This window comes from Hesperophylax consimilis, chromosome 13 (assembly GCF_061612785.1).
Source record: "Hesperophylax consimilis isolate HC1 chromosome 13, BYU_Hcon_1.0, whole genome shotgun sequence".
Lineage (NCBI taxonomy): Eukaryota > Metazoa > Arthropoda > Insecta > Trichoptera > Limnephilidae > Hesperophylax > Hesperophylax consimilis.
In genome coordinates, this window is record NC_142848.1 from 27,464,724 (window position 1) to 27,475,728 (window position 11,005).

Below are 11,005 nucleotides of genomic sequence, written 5' to 3' on the forward strand. Positions count from 1 at the left end.
AATAATTAATTTTAATATTAAATTAATAAGGAAGGAAACTCTAAGGACGGGTTGTTTCGGAGTATTTGAACAATTCATCAAATTTCAACGTTCATTTTCAAGTTCTGTGAAAGATTTTTTCAAGTTCTGTTTTTATTTCAGTTTTTTCAAGCAACTAGCCTATAATGATATAATAACAGAACTTAAATTGGACTTTCACAGATCCCAGAAATGAACGTTGAAATTTGATGAATTGTTCAAATACTCCGAAACAACCCGTCCTAAGTAGGGGAGGGCGGGGCTGGTACTAACAAATTTTGTAAAATTGTTTATATTTTCAATGATAATGAACTTTTTTGTTTTTTTTTTTTATTCATAGCATGCTTTGGTTATTCAGCTATGATATTAGTAACAAAAATCATCAGTTAGGTAAGTCCTTTCAGAGACAGAGTCATCAAAACCAATAAAATCATTTGTTAATACATACCCCGTATGTGGGGTAAATATTAAAGGAGCTGGGGTAAGTATTAACTCAAGGGGCAATTATTAACAGAAGCTAAAATTCTATGATATAATTAAATAAAAGTCATTTATATTAAAGATATATTTATTTGAAATGAAACGGTAATTTTTATGATAGGAACTGTGATAGGAACTATGTTAGGAACTTTGATAGTATATTTTTATGTTAGGCAATAGTTATTCGGAATACGATCCCTCATCATCCGAGAAACAATTGAGGCATATGTATTTTCTGGTGTCACCTCTAACACAGGTGATATGAGCCCATCTTTTGCATAAAATACATTGTATCCAGTCAAGTCCAGATGTGTCTTCGTTATAAGACTCAGCGCAAACTAAGCAGAAGCAGGCTTCTTCGTAACTGTCATCCTGCAGAATATGTTTCTTTACCTTTTTCACTTCTGCTCTCCGGGTTTCTTTGCCTTTACCTTTCCCCTTTCCTTTGCCTTTGACTTTGTTTTTTTGCTTCCATCTGACTATTTTTTATCTTTTTGGTTAACTTTAATTTGGCATCATCCTCTAAGGCCAATTTTTCTGGAGTATCGGTGAGGATCGTTGATTTTATTGAACGTTTGCATTTGGAGTCAAGACGTGGTGATGCTTTTGGAAGCTGTCGTATGCTTTCAATATTAAACTTTTCTGTAGGCTTTGTATTTGATGGTCCTGGGAAATTTGAAGGTCCTGGCTCGTTTGAAGGTCCTGGCTCATTTGATGGTCCGGGTTTGTTATTAGTAGATGGTCTTGATTCGTTTGAAAATTCCGGCCCATTTGATGGTACGCGTGATATTTGACCAATAACCTCCAAAATACTTATGTAAATATCAGGCATGTTAATAATAATTTCATGAACGGGGTAACTATTAACACGTTAATACTTACCCCACTCAACTTGTTAATTTTAGCCCCAAGGTCACTTTTTTTACTTCATCATTTACAGAAAACAAACTATTTAAAATAATTACAAACAAATAATATAGTGTTACTGTAAATAAAATAGAGCTCGATTCATGATAAAACTATAATTTGATTCAGCGAATGAAAAAATCTTAAATCAATTTATTGTAAAGAACAAAAAGTTTGCTTACTTGTCAATCTGAGGTCACTGCGCACAACCATTACAAGCGACGGCCGGTTGGCATCTGAAAAGTCAGGACACGTTCGGCTGTGTATATACTGTTTCTAAACCGAGTATCATATTTTTGACACTTCACGTTTCGCGGGAATCAGCTTGTTAATTCCTACTTAACCCAACCCCGCCCTCCCCTACGGGTCGAACACAAACACAACAAATTCAGATTGCGGTTAACATCAATAGGCGTAATTTATTTCGCACAATTTGTGTAATGTCAAAAAGCAATTTTAGCCTACAGTACAAAAATATTAAATATTTACACATATAGTAACAAAATTATAAAAAATCGTAATGTAAATATCGTTTTTTTGAAATTCTCACATATTATTTTAATACCCGGTATTTTCGGGAAATTCGCGCCTATTTCGCTAAATAGAATAATTTAGCTGAAATACGGCCAAAATCACGTTTTTCGCGTTAATTCGCGAAATAGAAATCACTGGAAACACTTTCAAATGCCTTGAAACGCAAAGAAAACTTATAAATCCCCTATTTTCGAAACATAAATATTTTTTCGCGTTTTTAGTTAAACGAAATTTTGCCATCTCTAGTTATAGGTTGTCAGTCGCCGATACGCTGGATGTTCAAAAAATTCAACTTAGCTATTCGATGTAAAGTAACGACTAACCCTTACAATTACCTTTTTCTGATGTACTTACATGTTCACGAAAGTGTTTTGTGGAAAAAATAAATGACCTCCCGGCGCAACATTCGCTCAGCAACCGACTGGAAATTATTCAAGACCCTATTTATATGTAAAAATATTGTTTTTTTTTAAATTATTTAAGTAATTTGTAAGTGCCTTTTGAAATAATAAAAATGATAAATGGTTTAGACGTCTTTGATGAAATTAATATTTTTATTATTCTCCTATATTTTGAATCAAAGGATATTATAATCGATCTTTAAGCCATTTTTAGTGGTTCTGTAAATATTTTTGCTACGCAATTGTTTTAAACATTGTAACACATTTTCACTCCCGACGTATAAAAAAATATATTATTTATTTAAAGTCTAATTTTATTTTGTGATAAACAAAATAGAAATCATGTTAACATCGAATGGAAAACAGGTGTTTTGTGGGTATTGATAAATATTATAAATATTTGATTCACATTCATACATCGTCTCATTTTTTTTTCTATTTTCCGACACAGGAAAAACTAAACCATTCCACACACTTTTCCACAAATGAACATCTAGTCAATCCACATTATGTAAGTTCATTATATAAGAATAATAAATACAAAACAATACAAGAACAACACGTCAACTCACCAGAGATCAAATGGGAAAATAATTCACCGACTCCAGATATTTTCATATCAGAAGGTTCGGCTCGGTAGAACTTCTAACAGGGCCTATAAATCCTACTGATCCCTCAATATAAATATTTTAAGAATCATGTATTTAAAATGACTGATTTTTGCATTTTTATTTATAAATTATTTGACAGATCTAATACGCCTAAATTTTGAATGAGAAAGCTAGGTATAATGCCAGTAGCCGAAATAACAAATGGTAATATTTTTATGGTCTGAGAATGCCAACTTCTTTTAATCTCATTTCCTAAATCTGAGTATTTTCTTATTTTTTTCAGAAACAGATTTTTGAATTTTACAGGAATTTGGAATAGCGACATCAATGATATAAGTAACTTTTTTAAAAATTTTGTCATGTCAAACTAAATCGGGTCTATTATGACTAATCGTTCGGTCTGTTAGTATAGTTTCATCATAATATACTTTATAAAATTCATTTTCTAAAAATGAATTTGGTTCGTATTCATAATATGTTACTATATTACGGCAGGCAATCAAGTTATGTTTAATTACCAAGCTTTCGTAAATAATTTTTCAAACTTGATTGTGCCTAAATGAATACCCGGACGGTACTAATACAGAACATCCCGATATAATATGTTCTATAGTTTCCGGAAAAGCCAAACATTTTCTACACAAACCATTTATTTGATTTTTATCTTTGATTATAGGCTTCCTATATTTTTTATAGCGAACTTATAATAGGTACAATATTATTCACTACGTATTGTGAGATGACTACCCTGTATTGAGCACTCGAGATATCGTTTCTACATTTAGCAATTATCACCACTTTTTTATTAATAAAAAAAGATACACGAATTACATTACACAATATACAGTTATTAATTACATAATAATACAGTTATTAATTACATAATATAATATAAGTATTTGATGTACCCCCATAAATAAGCAGGGCTTGTGTGTATGGGGGTGTTGTTATATTGGTTTAAATTTGATATGATTCAGTTCAACTGTTCGGAATACTTTTTAAGGTGGCTTTTAAATTATTTTATATTTGCATTCATGTTTCTAATTTTTTCTGGTAATGAGTTAAAAAATTTAACTCCAAGATATTCATGGTTGAACTGTCTTATTGTCTTTTTACATTTAGGAGTAGGAAGTATTGACGTTTGTCTAAGATTTCTGTTATTTTTAAAGGGTGCAACATTATTTTGAATATTGTTTTTATAAATTTGAAATGTTGCATGGAAGAAGTATAATGCACTTAATTTTCAGACCTTAAATTGTTTGAATAAAAGTTCGGACGAATTAGAATAGGGTTTTTTTAATATAGTTTTTATTATTATTTTTTTGATATAAAATTGTTTGTGTTTGATTTTTATGTGTACCGCCCCTTCGTTGGTTTTCATAAATGCGCTGCGCAAAAGATTTGACTTCAAACAATAAGTGAGAAACGGCGAGAATTGGATTATCAGTAGTTATTTTTTTAATTTATTTTATAAAATACTATATAATTATTTAAATTTACATAATAAGAACATATTTCAAATTATAATTAAACATGTTTACCTTTACGAGAGTCTAACACTCCTGTGTTATATTCCTACAACGCTTGGTGGTGAATAATATTGGATTTGTGAAGCCCGTTTCATACGGTTTCATATCGTAAATAACGTTTCGTACGATATTTCATATCAAATTGATAAGTAAACCAAATTTCTTTCTTTAGCCCAAAAATCAACACCGTACATATGATAGTACCATACATCAATGGATAGTACAGTACGTCGTGCAAGCGGGATAAAAAGGGACTAGTTAACGCCAGCAAGTATAACATAACACCGCCACATTTTTGATAAATTATTTAATCTCCCCAGGCGTTGATTTAATTTACTACATTCAACAATCCTGTATCGTCCATCACTATTACGCATTACATCGTTAGAACTTTTAGATGAGCTCATTTTCGCAAATATGTTTTGTTTAGATAATAATTATTTTATATACAAATACGCGCGCGTGTTTTGGCATTGTATTTTTACGTTAACGTTTTGCGATAAAATTGTGTATTTTTATGCCGTTATCTAAGACTTGAGATTTATAGGTAGAAATTATTGTGAAATGTAATTGGTTATACAGGATGTATCGGCACGTACCCGACAAACTTTAACCAGCTATTAGCCTGGTTAAAGTTTGTAATAAAACGTTACCTAGCCGGTAACGTTTTATTAAATATTATTCATATTTTCACCACATGTCACCACTGTTTTATCCTTTGTCAAAGTTTGAAAACCCATCTGGCAATATTTTATTCGAATTCCGTTGAATAATGCACGTGTGTACCTATATTGGCGCACTTTTACAATCACAACGAAATGGCACGGCACCATTCGTCTCATTTTTAACTATTATTATTTAGTGTGTGCGAAAGAGCGAAGACGCTTTTCGACATACTTGCCTGACCTGACAGCAAAGTGCCCATAACATTTTTTTACTCCAAATGTGCTAAGGAATAGCTGGTTAAAGTTTGTCGGGTTAGTGCCGATACACCCTGTATATAGTATACACTGTTTTTCACAATAAAAAAATAAATAAAATTAAAAAAAAAAACAATTCACACAGATTAATATATCTTATGTACCTACGGGCAATATATAATAAGGAACTCCAGTCCATTTTTTCTTTATTTTAATTTTAAATTTCAGACCGTTCGGTGCCAATAGGGCCTGAGAAAACGGGTTTCAAAGGTTAACTCTTAATGCAGATTTTGTCGTTGATTTCATTTGAGACCATAATTCTTGGAACGCATTCAAAATTGCAGACCGTTTGCCATACACCCCGTTCACACAGAGCGATTTTAGTTGATCACAAGTCGAAGTTGAATGACACTTGAAAGCTAATCGACAAGTGTGAACAGCCTTTCAACAGAGTTGATCAAGTTTTTAGTTGAACGACGAATGTTGAAAGCCCGCCTACTTCTGTTGTTCAAGTATGAGTCATCGTTCGATTTTCCCGCCGAATCGAAACGTGTGAACATATGTTTCAAGTCGCTTGCGATTTTTAGTTCCCTGCAGTCGAAAGTAGACGTCAGACATCCCTACTAAGTGAGTTATTTACGCGTACCTAGTTCCTACCATCATGGCATCTACTTCAAAGAAAAAATGTATTAAGTGGTCGGATGATATGATGTTTAGATTTATGGATCTATACCAAAGCCATCCTTATCATTGGGATCAGAAGCAAAAAGTTTACAAAAATAATAATGCCCGTGACACTGCAATTAATAATATTATTTTTAAAGTGTTACTGTAACTTAGAAGTTATTATTATTAAATAACACGTCTATGAATGTTTCAAAAAATTATTATTTTTTATCTTCATAACAAATTTTAGGGCATCAACTATTGCAACGAACACTTCTTTTATAAACAATGATATAATATTTTTTGACTTGAAAAAGAATTCCCCGTTGCCGTTATCTTAGCGTAATTTGTAACTTAGTTTTTGCCGGGAAAGCCGCGCGTATAACTGTGTCCTGTTTTTGGATTTTTTCTTGATTTTTTTTACAGTACAAATTGTTCTTTCGAAATTCGCAAATGATTGCGATAGCCTTCGGTATCTTCTAACGCCTTAAAAGTTATAATATCCTTATAATCCATTTTTTAGCCCACGTACGAAGTATTTTATGCTTTTTCATACTCTAAAGTTCGTTTCGTAAAAGGTTCGAAATCATAGGGATGCACGCAGCGATAACTTCACTTGACGCCATCTTGATTAACAAAATCGGTTCAAGTAAAATTGAAACGTCTGATTGATATATTGTTCAATTTTTGTCGTTCAATAAAAGTCGTTCAACTAAAATCGCTCTGTCAGAACGGGACAATAGGTCCTGAGTAAACGGCTTTCTAAGTTCGAACCCATGTTTTGCATGTAGGAGGGGTCCTTCTGCTGGGGAGCAATGGTGGCTCGTGACTTTTGGGAGTAAGAGGGGGCTAATATTAAAATAAAATGGCATTATTACTGTTGTAGCCGAAAACGTTTTGTTTTCGAAAATTCGATTTTTTTATGTCACAAAACTCACGAGCCGCCACTGCCCCTAAGTATGATTTATTATTATTTTATTAACATATAAAATAACTATGTTTATTCTCTTTTTTTCAGATATCTCACTAGCATATAACAACAGTTTTGGCAACAACTCATCATCGGAAGACTCGTTATACTAATACTACTGGAAGCAGATATTCGCAATTCTGTGATACTGATATTTTTTAACAGTTTTGCCCTTCGAAGGCATTGTCAAAATATTGTTAACCCACTGATAGCTATTTATATTAATCATACATATTACCTTCTATAATGAAAGTTTTTTAAATTATCTTATTTTCATAGGTTTTTTACATTTTATGAGGAATTTAATTTAAATAATATCAAACGAGAATGTTTTTCTTTGTCTATAGTCTATAATATTGTCATCGAAACAATGCTCAAATAGCGGATTCAGACGTTTCAATTTTAGTTGATCAACTCGACACTTGAAAGTATTGACAATTTAGTGGGAACAAAGTTGAGCTAGTTTTTAGTTAGAAATGTTGTCGTTCAATAAAAGTTGATGAATTAAAATTGAAACGTCTGAACCCCATAAAACTGATAAAAACTAAATATAAGGTAGGTTAAGTTAATTTAATTCTGTTTTTACCATGGACTTTAAACGCCCTGGACAGATCATTTGTGCGAATTTATATGAATGGCATTGAAGCCAAATCTATGGTGAGGGAAAATTGCCTAACAGCCATCTTGTATGACAAACTTTTGAAATGATTTGTATGCAATGTGGTGCAAAATTAATTATTATAGATTTATTTGTGGGTTGTTAATGCAGTTGTAACGGCTTATGATATTTTTTGTGTATTAGATTAATATTTTTTTAATAAATCTAAAAAAATGTATTTATTGAAAAATGTCGTTATTTTATTTTATTGACGTTAATTGTACTCAAAACTTATGAATAAATTGATTAAAATGCATAAAACGTGTTGTCAATTAACTGAATTTCTATATTGTATAAAAATAATACCGTTAATAGCGAATACTGATATGAATATATTGAAAAACTGGTTCGATAAAAATCTCCTGTTCTTACACTGAAAAAACAAAATTTATCCCATTCTCTATCAATAAATTTAAATTAAAACCACAACTAAAATTCTAATACACCAAAGTAAAAATGTGTCAGTACTAATTGCAATCAAGCATGTTCTATTCTTAAGTCCAACATTATATCTTGGGGTATATATAGATCAAGATTTCAAATAGAAACCACATATTTGTGTACTTGTCAAAAGAATTAGGAAATGTATTTATATTTATATGTATAACTACTTTATAGATTTTCACCTCTTTATTTATTAAATATTACTAATTAATCTTTTTAATTCTATTTTACAAAATTATCTATACAGCATTAAATAAATATGTGTTGTGCAATTTTGTTGTTTTATTGCTGGCAATAATAATAATTATTGAATTCATGGGATTGCATTGCCCCTGCGTATTTTCTTAAATAAATTATTATTATTTAGTTTACCCAGTTATGATTTAGGTTTTTAATTATTCTTTTCTAATGATAGGTAAGAGGCTCATTTTAATAGCTCATTTTAGGTTATAATTAATATTTTTTAAATTACATAACGCTGACATCTATTGTCATAACTGATAACTATTTTAGCCAATAAATGAACCCAATTAAGATTATTTAGCACACGCATATGATTATATTCTAGAAACGTACTATATATACAATATTAATTGAATTGACAGTGTACTCGCTTCGGCAGTACATATACTAAAATTGGAACGATACAGAGAAGATTAGCATGGCCCCTGCGCAAGGATGACACGCAAAATCGTGAAGCGTTCCACATTTTTTGGCGTTTTTTGCCTATACCTACTAACACAGTTACGAAGTCGCCCAAAGGGAGGAGTCACTCGAGTTGGTCCCAATATTCATTCGCTTTCCAGTAACAACTCAACTTACTCTCATTTAGGTACTTTTATATTTTTTGTTTATTGGTGTATTTTTATGTACTGTGCCATTTTAATGGACAAAGTGTATCGTTATTTATTTATTTAATTACTAACGCCCTTGGGGCTTAGGAGTTAGTAGTAAAAATTATGAAGTTTTTATTTCTTTTTATACATAATTTAACTGCGAAATCCCTACCTGCCCCAAAACAATTTAATGAATTTATTTAGTGATAAAATGAATCAGTGTAACAATAATCGCAGTGACAGCAGTTCGTGTTTACACTTTGCTCTTGCAAAAAAACTAAAAAAAACCTCCGAATTCGTGTGCAAACAGTATTTATATGGAAAATTTAAGTGCCAAAAAAGTTTATTTGATAAAACAGTAATAAAATAATACTATTCTAGCGGATTCTAAACATTTTTATCGAAAGTTTTAAAACAACCTAAGATTGTGTGTTTGTTCTCATTGAAATGTCCATCCCACCGATGCCTGATGAATGCTGCCATCGGCGTAAAAAAAGAATGCTGGATAAGATGACGTCCCCATCACAAAAAAAGGCCTCGGGAATGATTTCTCCAGTGGTTGAAGATGAGGAATCTGACGGAGCATCGGACTATTCCGACGTGTCTGAAAATGATAGTGAAATCCCAGTGTCCTCAGTACAGATACTGAACGACACTGAAGCAAGTCTAAGAGCACTCCAAGATGTCCTTGCTGAAAAGCAGTCAAGAGTCTCAAAGGATCAACAACTGCGGATAAGCGCATATGTATCCGCTGTATTCAGATCAGTTTCACAGCTGTTATTGGAACGAGAGGGTTTCAAAGCTGATCTGGCAACAGTTAATGCCAAATTAATAGTGGCAAAGGGAGAGATCGCGATTGAAAAAGCAGAAAACCAACACAGGTTAGAAAAAATATTGCAGTTGGAGTCAGATCTAGGACCAGTGATGCGTAGAGTAGCCGATGCCACGGAAGCAAGCCTATCGTTTGCCGATATTGTGAAAAATGGCCCACAGAAGATGATACCATCAATCAACCGCTCAGGACTTAACGTTGGGACCCCCAAACCTGCTGTATGCATCTTCCCAAAGCTGGATTCTACAAAAGATAGCGACGATACGAAACAGCTACTAAAAGATACATTACGACCATCAGAACTTGGAATCCGTGTGACGGGTATTAGGAGAATCAGAAACAAAGGCGTTGTAATCCATACTGCAACACAAGAAGATCAGGATAAAATACTGAAAACCCCATGTCTAGCAAACTCGGACACTCTAAGCGCTCGATTACCAACAAAACGGCTTCCAAGGGTGATTTTCTTCAATGTTCCTCGTGACCTAACGGACGAGTGCTTCCTAAAAAATGCCTTAGCAGGAGCCCAGGACAAAGCAGGCCTAGATTTCGCAGTAAAAAGTTGCAAGCTAAGTCACCTTGCTGGCGCTCGAACTGGATCAACTTGCCACCGGGTCTTCGAGGTTCCTGCCCACATTCGTCACGTGCTGGTGGAGCAGGGGAAAGTCTTTGTGGACTGGAATGTGTGCCGTGTTCGTGACTTCATTGGACTTACAGTGTGCTCCAAGTGCCAAATGATCGGACATTCCTTCAAGTTTTGCAAGGACCAGCAAAGATGTGGACACTGCGCAGGCGAAGGTCACGCCCGGATAAACTGCCCAAAAGCCGCCGCCGAGCCTGTCTGCGCCACCTGTACAAGATTTGGGAAGCCCGCTGCACATCCGACTGGAGACAAGGACTCCTGCCCGGCCTACAAGGCTGCCCTTGCCAAGGACTTTGCAACTATTGATTATGGCGTCTAATTACATTGAAGAAGATGACGAGGTAGATTACGAAAATACTCACAATTTCTGTGATTGGCTAAAGTTTCATAGCAACTACAATATGGAAAATATTAATATTGTTCAGTTGAATGTTAGATCGATTTATAAATACTGGGATACTTTGAATGTCTACTTAAATACTTGTTGGAAGCATATTCATGTGTTAATGTTATGTGAAACGGCTATAACACCGAATCTTGTCTGTCTGTATAATATT

The 11,005-nt window shown here is 33.2% G+C and overlaps 1 non-coding gene across 1 annotated transcript; it reads left to right on the top strand.

The window, feature by feature from the left end:
- Positions 1 to 8,743: 8,743 nt before the first annotated feature.
- On the top strand, positions 8,744 to 8,850 carry LOC149418699 (U6 spliceosomal RNA). The gene has a single exon (XR_016303071.1). It is a non-coding gene; the product is annotated as a U6 spliceosomal RNA (small nuclear RNA).
- Positions 8,851 to 11,005: the final 2,155 nt, after the last annotated feature.